The sequence below is a fragment of the Micrasema longulum genome, unplaced genomic scaffold (genome assembly GCF_059751315.1).
Source record: "Micrasema longulum isolate JH-2025_06_02 unplaced genomic scaffold, ASM5975131v1 h1tg002936l, whole genome shotgun sequence".
In the NCBI taxonomy this organism is placed as follows: domain Eukaryota; kingdom Metazoa; phylum Arthropoda; class Insecta; order Trichoptera; family Brachycentridae; genus Micrasema; species Micrasema longulum.
Window position 1 is genome coordinate 87,617 of NW_028280053.1, and position 18,927 is coordinate 106,543.

The 18,927-nt window shown below is 31.1% G+C and overlaps 1 long non-coding RNA gene across 1 annotated transcript in view; it reads left to right on the forward strand.

Moving 5' to 3' along the window:
* The window catches only part of LOC148271317 (uncharacterized), an 87,517-nt gene extending 70,562 nt beyond the window's left edge, over positions 1-16,955 (forward strand). Inside the window, exon 3 of the long non-coding RNA XR_015825124.1 lies at positions 16,911-16,955. This is a non-coding gene — a long non-coding RNA (uncharacterized LOC148271317). The remainder of the gene's footprint in view (positions 1-16,910) is intronic.
* Positions 16,956-18,927: the final 1,972 nt, after the last annotated feature.

Consider the following 18,927-nt stretch of genomic DNA (forward strand, 5'->3'; position numbering starts at 1 on the left):
AAATGGCCCTCAAAATAAAATATTTGGGTAAATCATAAGAACGCAAATATTTCTTTAAAAAAAAAAAAACCGGTAGGTGGAAAAAAAATAACAATAAAAAATATGTGGTTAAAAACAAAGTTGTTTTATTTATTTTATTAAACATATTTAATTTTTTATTTTTAAGATTTTGAAAATACAATTACTTTTTTAAAATCCATTTCATGTATTTTATCAGTATTCGTAGAATGTGATATTTCCTTATTCGGTGGAACAGGGACGAAAGAGCATACGAAGCAAGTGAGGCTGAGCCTCACTTAGAAATCATTGCCACTCCCCAGTACCTAATATTTACTTATTTATTAATTTACACGCCCTACGGGCTTTAACATGCACGAGAAATTACATTCAAGTGCAGCAGTGAAACATAAGTGTGTAAATTTAGTTTAAATTAAAGATAACATAAGAAAAGCTAAAAGATACAATAATAAGTAAAAATAAGGAAATGTACCAACATACGTATAGGGTATGTAGAAACATATTTAAAAATTTACATGTGAAAACATACACAAATACATATACATACACATAAGTTTATACATTATTATGGAGATACATGGGAAAAAAAATAGTAAATAAAGAACAATATTAAGAAATTTTATACAAATTAATTTATAACCTTTTGAATACTTAACCTATATTTATATAAAGACAGACGAAATATATCAACTTCACCATACTCGTAACCTAGCTGGTGTAGTCTAGGTATTGTATGTATTTATGTATTATATATAAAAAAAATACAATTTATATCATTTCGTCATTTGAATTTTAACAAAAAGGTTTCTAACTTTTTACTAAGCTCTTTATTGTACCATTTTTAATACAATTTCCAAGTTTTAAACAATTACTTTTTATACTTACGCACCCACACACACGCACCCTCTCCCTCATTCATTCACGCATACACACATTCACATACACATGAATACAAACGTCACACAAATACAATTACTAAACTTCTTTTCGTATATATTATGTGTCATTATATTTACAGTGGATTTTTTAAATTGGCTTTAGCATTGTTAGGATTTTTCTACTTATTTTGTTTATGTAATAGCTGTAATAATCCCAAATAAAATAAAATAAATAAATATGTATTTTAATCGCATTATATCAGCACATTATGAAGATAAAAAACTAGCAACCAATATAAAAATGCTTAAAGATGCCTACAAACATGGTCCGTACTGTGTTATTTACTGTAAGTACCTACTTCACATGTACGCGTATTATATTTATCCTTAAAATCTGAGCTTCACTAGAAATTTGGTATCAAAGACGCCACTGCGGTGGAATAACACATACTGTCATTTCCAGCCCAATTGTAAATCTTCACGGTGAAGTCTGTTATTGTTTTGCCCGGTGTGAAAATGTTAAGACAACACGATGTGTCGGGAAACAACGAGAATTTATTCATGTCCCTGTTGGATGAGTAAAAATGTAAAAATCTCATCTGAGTAAATACATCATGGTACGCCCCTGACCGAGATAACACAGCGCTATGAATTATATTAAGTTAGCATAAAGTATAATGATACCCGTGTTATAATACAATCGTATCTTATCTGTATTGCTAGCCACTACCAATCGATATGGATTTGACATGAATAATTGAACATTCGCCTTTGGCATTGCCACGGTTCGTGCATGTGCGACGTTCCCTTGTACATGATTATATTATAAGGCGATACTGTAAAAAAGGCCAAACCGTTTTGCCGTGAAACATCTGCCTCGATTTGCTTTCTAACCTTGGCCGATCAAAAGTATTTCAATCAATAAATGAAAAGTCAGTGCCATAAAACAAAGAAAATTAAAAACTTCGTTACATGGATTTTGTCTAAAGGAAGAGACCATTGCAGGAGACTGCTGCGAGATATTGCATAGATTTATAAACAACGAGACATATCCAGATAGTAAGAGTACTTTTTAGGTCTTGCGCTGTGATTTTTTTTCTTTCAAAATTTGGCATTATCAATTGGTAGTGGGGGGTCTCCTGAACACAACGAGCACCGGCGACACTCGTTCGTACCAAAACTTTCCTCTTAATGTTCTGTGAAAGATGTCAATAAGAAATCCCACCAAGTGTGAGGTGCGAATTGAATCGGGTCGCTAGCGTTCGCGAGTTCCTTGAAATGGAAGGTGAGGATTTTTTGAGCTCCATTGTGACTGGTGATGAAACATGGGTGGCTCATTACACCCCTAAGACAAAAAGACAGCCATCACAATGGCGACACACTAGTTCCTAATCTGCCAAAAAATTTGAAACTTCAATTTTGGTAAAAAAAATCATGGCATCCGTGTTTTGGGACCGAAAAGAGATAATTTTACGAGTCAAATACTGCAACACGATACTGTAAGACCCTACAAAGCCCAAAAGAGCAGTTCAATGCCAATGGAGGAGAATGTTGGCAAAGGGAGTGTGTTTGTTGCACAACAACGCCCGCCCGCACACGGCTAACGCCAAGCGCGTTTGAACTCGTTTGGTTGGGACATTTTGAACCACCCTGATTACTCCCCTGACTTAGCGCCTTCAGATTTTCATCTTTTTATTTTTCCGAAGACACTTGGGTGGGGGAAAAAATTTAACCGATGAGGAGGTGAAACAAGAAGTCTTGAAGTGGACGAAGGAGATATGGAGATATCGAGAATTCTATGAGGAAGGCATCAAAAAGCTTGTACCACGACTTACAACCTGTATAGAACGGGAAGGTGACTTCGTGGGAAAATTAGTTATGTATTTTCAAACAATGTACTGTTTTTTTTTTTTTTAATTCATACAAAAATTGAGTACTCTTACTTTCTGGATGTGCCTCGTATTATTCACATGTTGTCCAGATGCTTTTTAAAATATTAGGATGTTTATGCAAAAATATATTTAATTTTTGTTTTTGTTATTATTTTATTATTTACGTGCTTCCACTTTCCATCGATGAAAACGAAAATATTGATATTGAGCAACGTTAGCAGGCGCTACTCAGACCCAGAAGTTAAGCTAAATTTGCACTCCATAGCAACAAATATATGTCTCTTGCATTTTAAAAAGTACTATAAAATAGATAAAAAATTAAATCAAGGCACCAGAAAGTTCAGATAATACAAGAATTAGATGATGGTGTCGGTGTCGATACGCCCGCCTAGATGGGTGAAAACAATAGTACTGTGCGGGAAATACAACCAGAACCCTGAACTAGAATCTTCTACTCAAAAAATTGTACAACAAAACATTTTTTTAAATATGTAGTACGTCAGTGCTGAAGAAACAAACAAACACAAACATCCTATTTACATGAAACGACCAAATTATTTTAAAAGTTTCAAGGAAAATCCAGTCATGAAATTCTATTCAGTTGCATTCGTATTAAAACTTAATTAGATAAGTAACACTTTTTATTTCATTAATAAGTTGGAAGAAATAGCCATTAAGAAATAAACCCGCCCATATATAAATAAGAATGGACGAAAAGTTAAACAAATTAGTAAATGAAAAGGTCCCGTCACAATACTCTCGACATAAGCAAAAAGCTTTTTTATATATAATATTTTTTTAAACAATTATCTAATTCCCTACTATCAAACATTAAACCGGCTTTCTCCACAACAAATAATATAGGAACATTGTTAAAAAATCACAAATACAAAGTCCATAAATATAATAAATCTGGGATATACCAATTAAATTGTAATGATTGCGATTCAATCTACATTGGAAAAATTAAAAGAAACTTTAATATTAGAGTAAAAGAACACTTAAGGTGCTAAAATAATAATAATTTTTCTGAATTCGCAAATCATCTGATAGAAAATAATCATAACTTCAATAAAGACACTGGATTAAAAGTACTTCATGTTGAAAATAAAATATTAAAATTAGACAACTTAGAAATCTTAGAAATTAAAAAAGCGATTTATAATAAGAAAACAATAATTAATAACCAAATTAACTATATTTCTTTTAGTCCTCTCCTGTCTTACTTCGAAAATAATGATATCAAATTACCACCCGTGTAAGGAAAAAAAGATTGGATTTATTGGGTCCATGTGTAGTATTTAGTGAACATGATAAAAATAAAATAGGAATCATTAGTTACGTAAACCTTGACGAAGAAGCTTGTTTGCTTTGAAACCACTCGGTGAAAAAAAAATTAGTGGTTAAAAATAAAGTTGTTTTATTTATTTTATTTAAATGAATAACCACAAAGTTAGTGCTTCAAATATAAACTATATAAAAAAGTTATTCACAAAAGTTATTTTTTGAAATATGTATTTTTTTTGTATTTATCAACTATTTGCAAATTAAAAAAAAAAATATAATCTAAGGTAAAACACAATATGATTATTGCTACTAAAAAAATATCTGTATCTGTCATACCTACGTAGGCACTGCGGATTAAACAAACACATTGCTAGAATGAACCTTTCCGAAACTTCTAGATGTAGCAATGTTTGTGTATGTCCAAATGGAAATCAATAGGAAAAGGGAAACAAGAGGAAATAGGAAAGGAGGAGAGATTAAAGAAGAGAAAGGAGATGTTTCTTCAGACGTGATTTAAACAGAGATAATGTAGTAACATCTTTGATGGTGGATGGGAGATGATTCCACTGTCGAGCGGCATGGACACTACATGAGTTAGAGAAGAAAGAGGAATTGTGGATGGGTATTAAGAGAGTGCCTTGAGAATTAGAACGAAGAGGTAATCCATGAACTGATAAGCGTTGAAATTTTTCACGCAGGTATATAGGAGCATTAAGAGTATGAAGTACATTAAACAGAAGTGAGAGGGAGTGATAGTCTCTCCGCTGTCTAATTTTGAGTCATTTCATTTTCCTACGATAATCAGAAATGTGGTCATATTTTCTAAGACCAAAAATGTACCTTATGCATGTATTCTGAAGTCGTTCAAGTTAAGTGAGTTTCATATGACGGCAGAATGGATCTTCACAAGTCGCAGTGACGTCAAGAGTTTATATATCGCTGACCCCCACTTTAAAGATATTAAAAGGTGTCAAAATCGAACATAAGTGATTTCTCTTTTTTACTTCTGCTTGATGAAAGAATAATATTAATAAAACACAAATCCTTGAAAACTTTTATTAGCAGGGAAAATATAAATACATACCCGGGGTATCTTCTTTGTGGTATTTTCTTTGTGTTAGACGGGGTAAATTTGCATTCGGTCATGGCTATTTGGAATCCATGCCATAAACAAGTAACTTTGCCTTTATATGCATACATTTGCATTCCCTTAGGGCCCTTAGATAACATACGAGTACTCAAATGTTTGCTGGTGTTTTGATTTAATACAGATTGAAAAGTTTTTTTTTTACATCAATGTTTAACATTTCAAATCACAAATAACAAATCAACAATTAAATTATTAAACAACAATGTTTTTCATAAATCATAATGGTTCCGGAAATGACGTATGCACTCAAACAAACATCCGGGAAACGTTTTCAATATTTCCCGGAAACGGGAAATAGAGCTGTCTACTTTGAAGTGCACAAATGTGTTTTCTGAAAACATTATTAATCTAATATACATTTCAGAATTCTACCCATATTTTTTTTAGATATTTTGTGTTTGCCATTAACGAATAGTTATATAAATGACAAAAGGAAAATTATTCAAATCTAACGTTTAGGTAACAAAGCTATTATTTATGTTTAAAGCATTAACTTTTTGGTCAAACATTCAAACTAATGTTAGTAAATATGAGTATATAACTACTTACCAAATTTTTTAGTCTACCGGTTTCGAGACGTACCTATTTCTTCGTCAGGACACTCAATAATAATTTTTCAGAGTTTGCTAATCATCTTATAACTTCAAATCACGAATTTGATATGGATAAAATAGTAAAAATTTTACATTAAAATAATAAAAAGGGACTTTAATTAAATGATATGGAGAATTTTTACATTAAAAAGCCTTAAAAAATGATATTACCTTAATAAATAATCAAATAAGTTTTCGGCACAGCCATCTTTTTAAATTGAATATTAACCAATCGGGTAACCCTGCCTCTACCCCCACTCCCTCTTCACTCACCGTCAATTCTTTGATATACGATTTAATATTATTTTATAAATATTATTTTTTACGTATACAGTATTATGTCTGCACTCTTTATATTTGATTATTAATTAAAACTAATGTCTGAGCACCCGATGACAAACTATTATTGAATAGTTTATCGGGACAAAATATATTTAAATACTTTGTTTTCTTTATAATGTGTTATTATTGTAATAATGTGTATATTTTATTGAAAAAAGCCTCTATGAAAAACCACAAAAAAAAGTTAAAACTAAGCTTAGTGCATGCTTTGACAAGGTGGTGTTCGCGTCTCTATAAATCTTTACGTATTTTTGGAAATACTGTATATATATACTGTATTTTAGTATTTGCATGTTGGTGTAGTTAGTGTCCTGGCGAAGGCCGGTAGACGGTAAGTGTTTTTATATTAATATTTACTAACATTAGTTAACAAAGCTATTTTTTATTTTTTTACACTTACGTTAAAATTCTGAAAAAGGAAATCGAATGGGGTAAAGTCGGGGTTGGCGCAAAAGTCTACCACGTTTGAGGCCCCAGGTTTTATTTCTGTCGGGGTGCACGCAAAATATTTGTTTTTATGGTGTTTTTACACTGCAAAATTTCACTATCCCTGGGCTAGCATCGAAATTTCAAGACTGATTACCATAGATCACCTAGTTCGATCATATTTTATTTTATTTCATTAGAAAGCCAACAGACATTTATACATTTATAAGATACAATTATACTATAAATACATATCATAAAGTCCAACTAGAGGCTTACACATAATATTGTTATAGTCAATGTTGTCACATAAAAAATATTCATAACATAATATAACTAATCATACAAAACTATTATATATACTAAATTACTAGAAATGTAAATGTAAATGCAATACATATTATTAAAAATATATCTTCTTTTGAATATTGGTCACACAGTTGTACATTATAATATATAATACAACTAAAGTTGACCATACAGTGTTCATTTATTATGTGCCTACATACAGAACTGCACATAACCTGCATAATATAGACAACGGATTCAAGGCGCAACATTATAACTTGAATTAATTTTGAAAATTTCACATTTAAAGGAAGTTAAAGATATGTTATTAATATCAATACAATTTAATTTCTAACTACCCATATTGCAGGTTCTATTTACAAATGAATTTTGAAAATATTAGTGGAACATTAAGAAATTTTAAAAAGAAATTGGTTTCTGGTCTGCGATACTGGGACTCTAAAATTAATAAGTAATAGAATCTTGGGGCAATCTATCATGTTATTCAAAGTTTTATACATAAAAATGGTGTCAGCCATGTTCCTGCGAATTTGGAGAGTTTGGAGTTTAGGTAAGTTTGTAAATTCATCTGGACCTGTATTCCGAGTCAACCGTCTAAAATTGCAATACGATATAAATTTTGATTGTATAGATTCAATTCGGTTAGTGTATTTTTTGTATTGAGGGCTCCAAGCGGGAGATGCGAGTTCTAATTGACTTCGAACAAATGTAAAGTAAAGAGTTCTAAGAGTGCGCGCATGATTGAATTCTCTCCCTATACGGAAGAGGAAACCTCACATTTGGTATGATTTTTTCACAATTGAGTTGACATGTGCCTCAAACGTTTACTTATTGTCAAGTAAAACCCCGAGATGATTTAAATTTATTTTATACCACGCCGCTGATGATCAAGTCCTGTGTTTTGAAAAACAATTAACAATTTAAAATTCAAGTAATGATTAGTTCTTCGCTTTTGCTTTAACTCTTTACTCTTGTGTGTATAATTATTTTTTAAATTTATGATGGTTTAATATTCAAATTTATAGAAACCATGAAGTATACTTTTTAACTTTTCTTTAAAAGCACTTTCTCTTTTTTCTTCTTCTTCTTTTATTTACCTTTTTTATAAAGGCAAATATTTATATTTGTTACAGATGTAATATTTCTTTTTTATAAATATATACTGTCTACCACTGTATACTTTTATCGATGTTTTTGTTTTTTTAAAAGTATTAGGTTATTTTTTGTTGTATTATGATTTCACTGGTTTTATAAAAATTATGTAAAAGGTTCATGGAACCGTAAATAAATAAATCATAGATTGTTTTTCTGTATTTTTATTATATTGCATCACATGTCATTATAATTAAATTAAATAAATTTTACTATGTATTTTTTATTGTTAATTATTATGGCTCGTCACGGGCACAGCCTTAAAAGCCCTTATAAGTTCATTAATATTTTAACGATTGTAATTTTAAGTGAATAATAAAAACAATGAGGACATGCCGTCGGTAAATATTTATAGTTTGCAAAAAAATCATCTCTATTAAGTGCCATAATCCAGGGAGAATACGGGAAAGCGTGTGAATAAAGAAAGTCAGACTGCGCATCCTCTCAATGTACATACATTTTTTAATGTTCGTTTACCTAATAAACTAATAGATAAATCTGTTACAAGTTAGTAAGCAATACTCTCAACCGTGCCCATGTAATATGTACATAGATACAGGCTTCCGCATTGCTGTGTCCTTCCAGCATGGCGGCACGTACTGGAACTATTTTTACAGGTTAAAGCAGTGTTTCCCAAGGTGGGCGCACGCCCCACCGGTGCGACATAACGCCTCAGAGGTGGGGCACCACGCTTCAAAGATGGACACGTCGGCATTCCACATATAAAGGGGAATACTTATCGGTCATACGAAAAAATGCCTGAGATGTACAAAATTTAAATTTACTCCAAAATAGAATGAAACTCGTTACACTTTCAATAATTATCTAAAAACACAGAAACTGTGCAGGATGTAGGAATAATGGCATGGATTTGCGAAGAAACTAACACAAAATATCCTAATATTACTTTGCATGCCAGAAAATTATTATTACCCTTTCCCTCGTCTTATTTGGTGGAATGTGGTTTTAGCGGCATAGGCGATTTACTCATTAACTAACTCATTAATAAAACGAAATCGATTGGATATAACTAATAGAGGTATAGAGGGGACTTAAGACTGAAATTAACTAAGTTAGATCCGGACGTCAAATTTCTTTGTAGCAAACGTAACTGAATTTAATTATTAATTAGGCGTCATGATATGTGTGATTGTACTCAATTTTAATTTTCACTTGTGTTTTATTATTGTTTTCATTTTAATTTTATTCCACTTAATTACATTTTTAATTTGTGTTTTGTAATCATTTCAGTTATAATGTAAGTACAAATTGAAATAGGTTTTATTTCATTTCACTAGGGGTTCATATGTTTACAAACATAAAACAATATGATTTGAAAATTTACCTGCTGTTTAGTTTAAAAAGATGCCGGTGGGGCATCTGACTTTTGAAAAGACTACGGTGGGGCATAGCATAATGAAGGCTGGGAAACACTGGGTTAAAGCAAGGTGCACATGGTTATTTACGGCACCTATTTTTGCAGAGTGGGCGAGCATCGGAAATCTAAAAACCAGTGAATACAATATACATTTATTTTATTTTAATGTGTATATTTTAGACGCTCTCAGAGCGCTTTTTTTATTTTTATAAATGCAAATGTAGGTTCATATAATTGTAAGCTACGAAGTCATACACGATACAACATAAATTGAAAAAATAATACTAATAAAACCATCAAAATAACTGTGGGACTTAAACACGAAACGGCTATATGACCCAACTAATTATTTCACTTTTAATATACGCCCTTCTTTAGATTTTGATATTAAATAGCAAAATACATCAATACAGCTTAATCCATTGCCAAGTGTATGAGGTCTCGAGTGAACATAAAAAAATATTAGTAGATAATATTATCTGAACATAAAAAAACGCTGCCTGTGTTTCTTGCGTCAGTTTTTGGAACATTAAAAGTAACGAGATTCTTTACATCAGGGACGACCAACAAGCTATTAAATTTGTTATAAAAAATCATCAAATCCTATGAGTAATAATGCGCCAAGCTATAGAGGAGCCCAAACGTAGGAAAACCATTTTACGACTGTTGGGTATTAAGTTAGCTACAGTTCGCAGCAAAAAAATGGGCCGTACTCAGATCGAGAATTGCCAAATGGATATTAATTTGCATTGTAAATATTTTAAAATACGTACCTGTGTATTTATTATTGCAGGGTTTTTCCAATTTATTTTTCTATAATTCACCCATAATTATTTTATAAAACTGAAAATACATGTATGTGTTTATTTTTTTATCTATTTATTCATTTTATTCACAATATACTTATGTTACATTTATTGAGACATAAATTACAACTCCATGGAACCAAAGTCCTGTGTTGAGTTTGTTTGTTTGTCCGTCACATCTCCAAAATGGCGAGTTGTAGTGGCCTGAAATTTGGACACGTCATTCAAGATGCGATTTCAAGGTTATCATTGCTTTTTTTTGAGTAAAATTTGAACCGACCTCTACTCGATAAAAACTCAAACTTTATATGGATGCCTAGTGCGGCCCCGACATATTGTCCGTAATCAACTGTCATTATCGATCTAGTTGTAAAAACACAAGTTTAACTCTTAAAAGACTGTGGTAAATAATCGCTTTGCGCGCGGTGATGTAACATCGTGTTACCACTAATAAAAGACGGAATATTCAAAAGTTCACCCATTTGAAAATAAAATTAAACTGGAAGCAAACTGTTTAATAATTCTTTTTCCCTAATTTACGATAATAAACATATAATTTAGCTCTGTTACAGAAAACTAAATCAAAAATCATAAATACGCCCCTCATATTACCCGCGTGCGTCCCCTATCACTGTCATCAACCGGCTGAATATATTATACACAACACCCGCCACATAACAGCGTCTCTGTTTTCCTTGTTACAAGTTCTATCTTCGTGCTCTCTCTTATACAAATGTGTTGCTGAATAAGCGGACATTTATTTTTTGCGCAGCAAGGATAAATATTTTTGTATTAACAATTAGCATAGTTATATAAAGTATACTTTCCAATGTATGGGGAATTTCGGAGCTGTCCATCAATGGAATTATTGACGTAATCTCTCCATTATCTATTTACTATCCACTGGATATCGCAAATCTGTCTATATTCTTGACTCTAGATTCTGCCTCTTTTGGGTTTCCCTGCGATTGCCTCTAGTACTTTCATCTCTGACGTTCTGAGCAGTTATTTGGTTTTTCTATTTAGTTTCTCTATTAAGTTTTTTTTACTTGGTTTTTCCTTTTTTTTATTTTCTCTCTATCTATCCTCACCTCTGTTGTATACACCATAATTTGGTCTGACACACGTTTTGTATATCCGAATTATGTTTCCAATAATCATGTGTTCATTGTACTATACGACATTTCTTAGGCATCCAGATGTTTACTAACTGAGATGGATATGTTCCCATCATCACTATGGCAGCATCATCTGCATGGCATGTGATGTTAATGACCTTACCTCTCTTAGTAGATTCACTCCTTTTTTTTATTCTTAAAATCGTTTTTTTTTATATATTTATTTTGCTTGTGAAAGAAAAGGTTTTAGGCGTATATATTGTGCTATATTTAGTTATAAAGGTGCAAAACTTGCTTTGTTTCTTTGTTGTTCTCAATATGTGTTATTTTCTAAATGTTTATATTATTTATGTCCTGAATTGAGTTGTTGTAACTCCTGGAAATGGAATTCACCGTATTATACTTATAAAATAATTATTATTATTTGATTTATAAATAAAAAGAATAAATAAAACCCGGTCTGAAAATGTCCATTTAAAAATTTCAAAAATACGTGTTCATCCTTTAAAAAAATAAGAGAGATATATCAAGCACTGTGTCCTTTGCCGACTAGTGTGACTTCACAGTCACACAAGAGTTGAGAAAGTGGTTTGGTATGATCTTGATATTTTATTGAAGAATTATGAGAACAAATATTGATAGCGCCTCCTCACTGCAGTATTTTTGGACCACTCGTACATTAGTACTGCAAGGGTGTAGGTAGGCAGTCCGTACTCTCCACACGTGTGCAGTTAGGTACCCTCCAATACAGACCGGGGTAAGTAGTACAATAGTGTAGTATATCTGGCAACCCTCGCTGGCGATACGCCATACACTGCACTAATTAATCTGACAGTTTGCAGAGTTCCCGCGCTTTACTGCAGTATGCTTGCCAGGCTATGAAATTATTTAATGTCTACAGCACCCGCCATAAAATTAAGTCAATACTTTGTAAATCGACCCTGCAAAGATCAAAGTTTATCTTAATTTGTTGTAACATCAAATCTTCTAAGAGCAAGTTTTGTTTTTATGTCCCAATGTCCAGAATGTGCGGATTAGTCGATTCGTCAGACAACTTGGAATCCTTTGGGATAGATCTTCCGGCATTTCGTAGATCTCTTCGTCATTAACACAGTGTAGGATAAAGGTGGATTAGCATAGGTTAGCTCAAAGTCTTATAGGCTGGTCGTGTTCATGAATATATTGTATACCATTATATAATGGCTCTTGTTTGTCTTTGAGACATAGTTGTTTGTTCTTTTCGTTGGGTTTCTTGTACATATGTTTCTTCATATAACTGTTGTTATTGGCTTAGGCCGTATACATAATAAATAAATAAATACTTATTTTTGTAATTGCGTAATTTTGATAGAACGGCGTTTTAAAGTGGCAAAATCGTATGATGTCATAGTTTATATCAGACTACAGCCTTAAGGCTGAATTATTTTATATGTATATGTGTATATATATATTTATTAACTAATATAGATACTTTAATATATTACAACAGAGATTAAGAACATTTATAAAAAAGGCATTTTAGAAGTCTAGGCATCTACAGGGCTTATAACCTGTCATTGGCTGGTTTAAGTGTCCACTTTACACACTGTGTAACATCCACCATTCTGCCCATATTATTTTCATTAAGAAAAAAACTCAATATCTCAACCCTTAATTATATTGTAAATACATATTACAACAGATATTTTAAAATTTATATTACTTCGATTATTTCATCTGTTGATGTTTGTGAATATATAAAATCATAAGCCCTGTAGATGCCTAGTCTTCTATATTCCCTTCTTTAAATTGATCTTCATCTCTGTTTTAATATGTTAATGTTTACAGCTCCCCCGGGAGTTGAATCCGGTCCTTGTCTACAAAAATTTAGACAAACTCAAAATATTGTTGATAAATCCACTTGGTCCATGAAGAAGTATAGAAATTGAAAAAAAATGAATTCAGGCGTTGCCTAGTATGTAGGTAAAATAATTAAATTAGATGAACCTCACTCGCATAAATAAAAGTTTCAGCTCTTTAACTTCACAAACATCAACAGATGAAAGAATTTAAGCAATATAGTTGTTCAAATATGGGCAGAATGGTGAATGTTACACAGTGTGTAAAGTGGCCACTTAAACCAGCCAATGACAGATCATAAGCCCTGTAGATGCCTAGACTTCTATATTGCCTTCTGCATTTAAAAAATGTTCTTTATCTCTGTTGTAATATGTTAATATTCACAGCTCCCCATGGAGTTAAATCCAGTCTTTGTCTACAAAAATTTGGAGAAACTCAAAATATTGTTAATATAGGTACATAAAATTTTACATATTTTATTATCTATTACAATCTAATTTTATGTATCAAGTTAATCATTAAAACAGTTAACTAAAAAAAAAACTAGCTCTTGTGCTTGACTTACACTGTTATGGAAATTGAGTCATTTGCTGTTGTAGAATTTCGAATATACATGAAAGTAAAAATATGAAATTATACGAAATGAAGAGAAAAACACGAACAAAATAATACAGTAATTTATACAAAATGCTGTTTTTACTTGGGTTAGAAAATATTCATTAAATTTACTTTTAATTTATTTACTGATATAATAGTTTTAACAGTTTTAACAGTTAGTTTATCGGGGAGATTATTATATTTTTTTATTTCTTTGAAACCAAAACTATTTTAACCATGACTATAGAGTGAAATTAAGGAATTTTGATTTTATTTTGGTATCTGATTGACTTATTAATCACAGATTCGTTTATTTTTTCTTCTTTGTAATTTTTTTTATATTTTAGTTTATTTTGTGAATAGTGTCAACTATATGTACTTTAAATAATTTATGTAGGTTTTTGTATTGAATGTTGAGGAATTCTTTAAAATTACTTCGATAACTTATTTTTGTACTGTTTAAAAGAATACATTCAATTTAAATGGCAAATGTCTATGAAAAAAGTACAATAGTTTTCTCTTACGTTGTTCAGTTGCGAACTTTACCGCGAATTCACATTATGTTCGTTGATGTGTGTACTATTCTCGTTGGTTATATCGATCAATTATTATGTAATATGCATATTAATGCTATCAAAGGTTCGATTCGTCCAACGGTTATGAATGCAAATGACACATAATTAATTCCCTTTGAAACAAACAATCCAACTATCATGTGCATTTCGCTGTGTTACTTAATATATCAGCCGATATGCAATTATATTCTCAATCAAAGCCCAGAGATTAGGGGATGAAGTATTATTACTACCTTTAACAATTATTGTTTGATTAAATTAATATACATACCAAAAAACTGCTGTTTCCTTGTAGGGGTAGGCAGAGAAGATAAAACGCAAAACGGGAAACATTATATTTGAGAAATTATCCAGATACAATGCAATTAGAGCGACAATGATGTGCCCTACGCACCACTAGGCTAGGATTGAGAAATAATGATTATATTTGGACGAGCGTCTGAAGCGTAATACTGTTCATTTAAATTCCAATGCAAGTAGTTTGAACCCACCTATAGAATGATAAGGATGTTGAATTATAAAGTATATATTTTTTTATCTTCCAGGTAATAATTGTAATGAGGAACTTCAGCCTTACGGGAAATTGGATACAAAAAAGTTTTCTTGCGTGCGGTAAAAATTAGAGCATTATATTGTACCGTAAAATTTCTTAAAAATGTACGAAAAAAAAAAAATATTTTAATAAAAACGCACTACTTTGAATGACGTACTGGTTCATATGAACAATCCAATGATATGAGAGCTTTGAAGGATATTCGGTAGGGTCACCGTAAACGAACCAATTAGAAGAACTGTCATAGAACAACCTCTGACGTCACACGTGGAGTTATTTCAGAAATACAAAACTTTAAAAAATCATAGCGCTGATAATACGATATATAAAAATTTATTTTATTTTTTTTGCTTATTTTAATTTTCTATGAACAAATAAAAAAAGGAAAAAAAGACACTGAACTTCCTCATTGAGGTGTAATAACTGTAGCCTCACAGTCTGATTTTTCTTCACAAAATAGTGTACTTTATTTAAAATTGGCACCAATTGTTTTTTAATGAAGGCCATCTATTAATTTTACGACTGCCAAAAGGTAAATAAAATTACAAAACTAGTAAAATAAAAATATTTAAAAAATTATAAATTCTCGTATTATTTTTAAAAATGGGGTAATGTGGACTCCCATTTATAATTTCAGAAAAGCAATTTTGAGGCTGCATATATGACGCCACTTTTTATCACAGAAACTTAGTTAAAATACAAAAGAGAACTACTCTAATTTTTAATTTAGAAATACAAAGAATCAAAAACATTTATAAGGTAGTTAAAACAGTTATTTTTGACTCTATTCTATAAAGTAAAATCGAATTTTACGTACGAAAATGTGTATATTTGTATAAAAACCTTAATGATCTCTGTCGGTTATTAATATTTTTTAAAAGAAAAAGAAGTATTTGCCTTCTTATGATTTACCTAAGTATTTAATTTTGAGCGGCAATTTCCTCGAGTTGTAAATAACTCAATATTAGAAAATGGGAATCAAATTGGGGTAGAGTGGGATTTAAACCACGGATCTTTGAGCCGTGTCCGAAAATGTAGCCACTAGACCACAACCCGGTTCAGTTATTAATACAAGTCTAAGTTTAATAGGTATTTTATTTAATAAAAATATTAAAAAATGACATTTTTCATTGGTCCTTTATACACCATCTAGTTGTTTTTGCAAGGTGTTACTTTAATTATATTTTCAATTCACTTTTATATAAGTTTTTTTAATTTTCAAGTATTTTATTAGTGATCAAACGGATAGTGGTTTGGCCGGATACCGGATATCACTCGACTCATTAACAACCCGAATAAAACATAAAAATAATTTTACTTTGTACCTATATAAAATTATAGATAACTGTAAAACGAACACAGGCATTGACTAAAAAAAAACGCATTATTATGAATCTATAAGGCTTCAAGAACAATTTCCCAATTTTTATTTTCAATGTGACGTAGCATTTCTATCATTTGATACCCACCGCCGTTCTTTTTCCGTTATTTTTTTTATTTTTTTTTTTAGTTCTCAGATAAACAATGTCTAATATTATATTTACAGCTATACTTATTTCAACATTATTTACCACTATTGTACAATTTCTATCGTAATTTACATATAATATTCAAACTGTTCTTCTATATGTACTTATATTCGTCATCATCATTATCATTCAATCATCATCTAATGGTGCATAGGGCACTGCATTGGTACACAAATCTCAGCGTATCTTAATCATTTTTGTGACATGAAGGTAAGATGATCAGTCTTACACTTCAGGTCCCAATCCAGGGACTTTGAAATATTCTAGTGTAAAAACACCCCTTAAAATAAATATTTCATCTCAAACACGTCGGGAATCGAACCCGAGACCTCTTGCATGGTAGACAAACGCGCTGACCATTACACCACGAGGCCGACAAACTTCTATGCACTATTTATAATATATAAATATATATGTTTATATATAAATCCTACTATATTACTTAATTTGTTGTGTTTTGCTTTACAGGAAGACGAATAGTTTTACTAAGCAGAAATCAAATCCTAAGAATTGGTAAGTTATAATTTAAATACATAATATATATAATACAGTTCATCATACAAATACTTGTGTAAAACCATAAACCATTATTTTTTAAATAAATGTTTATAAAATCGAGGAAAAGCTTTCACATATTTACTTAGTAAAAATACTTATGTTAAAATCTGTTTTAGTAATAATATGGGATTTGGTAATGAGTTAAGAAAGAATCCAAGAAACAAATGGAATAAAAATAATAAAAATATAAAAATAAGGGAGTTAAGGGTTTTCACATTTCAGGTGATTTTTAAGTGGAAATGTGGTGGAAAAGAAATTTGATAAATAGGTATTTGAACATAATTTATCTGTCACTCTCTCGCAGTTGCCTCCCCGACTGATTATGCTTAACTTAAAACAAAAAACCGAGATTTCACTGACCTGTTTTCCGCACCTCAAAGCGATTTTTTTCATTAGAATGATATCACAATGAAATTTTTTTTATTGGTAGTTTTTCCGTTTTTCAAAGTTATTTATTTATCGAGGAAATCATACAGTCTATATATAAATACAAGGTACAAAAGAACAATTAAATTAATCAAAAAGTAAGACCAATTACAGATTTCACATTAATTTGCTATGAATGCAGGAGGAGATGGGAAAAAAATAAATTCTAAAAAAATATATATAAAGAAAAATATCAGCATCATCATTCCCTTTCGGCACCTAATGGTGCATAGGGAACTGCATTGGTACACAAATCGCGGGGTATCATTTTTGTTACATGAAGGTAAGATGATCAGTCTTACGCTTCAGGTACCAGTCCAGGGACTTTGAAATATTCTTGTGTGAAAACACCCTTTTAAATAAATATTTGATATCAACCACGTCGGGAATCGAACCCGAGACCTCTTGCATGGCAGGCTAACGCGCTGACCATTACAACACGAGGCCGAAAATATAAATATTAAATAAAAAGTACATAAAAGGGAGAAGACATTGTATAGCTCCAACTATACTATCCTTCCTTCTCTCTTTGCTTCCATAAACATTTATGATTCTTAGTAAAAATTCACAGCTTACAATATTTAATAAGATGCAGGTAGTAGATGTACATGTGAATAAGTAAAAATAAACAAATAAATCATACACACATATATATATATATATATATATATAAATAAAAAAATTAAAACGAACTCCCCATCTAAACGCGAGTTTTAATTCAATTAGAGCGGTAGAGACGTTATTATTAACTATGTATATACAAAACATTTGTTATTTTATACTGATTTTGTCAATATTTTTTTCAATAAATAAAAAAAATCAGTCGGTATTTAATTTACAACCGGCAAGTTGTCGTAACTGCAAAAAAGAGTTGAATACACTTAAAATAAATAAACGTTGTTTAAGAATCAACAAATAACTACAAAATGTGTGTTGCGGCCGTTCGGGCTCTGCACGACAGATCTGTCATTGGTTTAGTTCCCATAAAAATAGTTATTTATATTTGTAATATGTTTAATGGCTGATATCTTCAATAAATAAAATAAAAAAAATACAAAGTAAGATAAATTGTTTTATAAAACACAAAACATGTCAAAATAAAATGCACACATGAAAAACGGTCTCATCTTGATAAAAAAATATTACTTATTGCCAAATAGAACGAGAGATGTTAAAGTTAGAAATTTTCCCTCTCGAATTTCCCGAGAAAATGTATCTTCGTTTCCGACAAGATTCGAATCGCAATATCTCAAAAAAGGCAATATTTTCCCGCGCATACAAATGATGATTGGCGTAAGCCAGGCGAACGTAAACAAACGTCAAACGAGAAAAGCGCGGGCAATCTGACAGCGCGGGAAAAGGCTAATATAATGGCGGGAAACGGGGGCAGCTTTCCACTTATGTTCGTATACTGTTTTAGAGGCTTTTTAGTACCCGTTGGACGCGTATTAAATGCTTATAACTGGGAAGGCAATGACTACTAATCATTTATTATTAAATG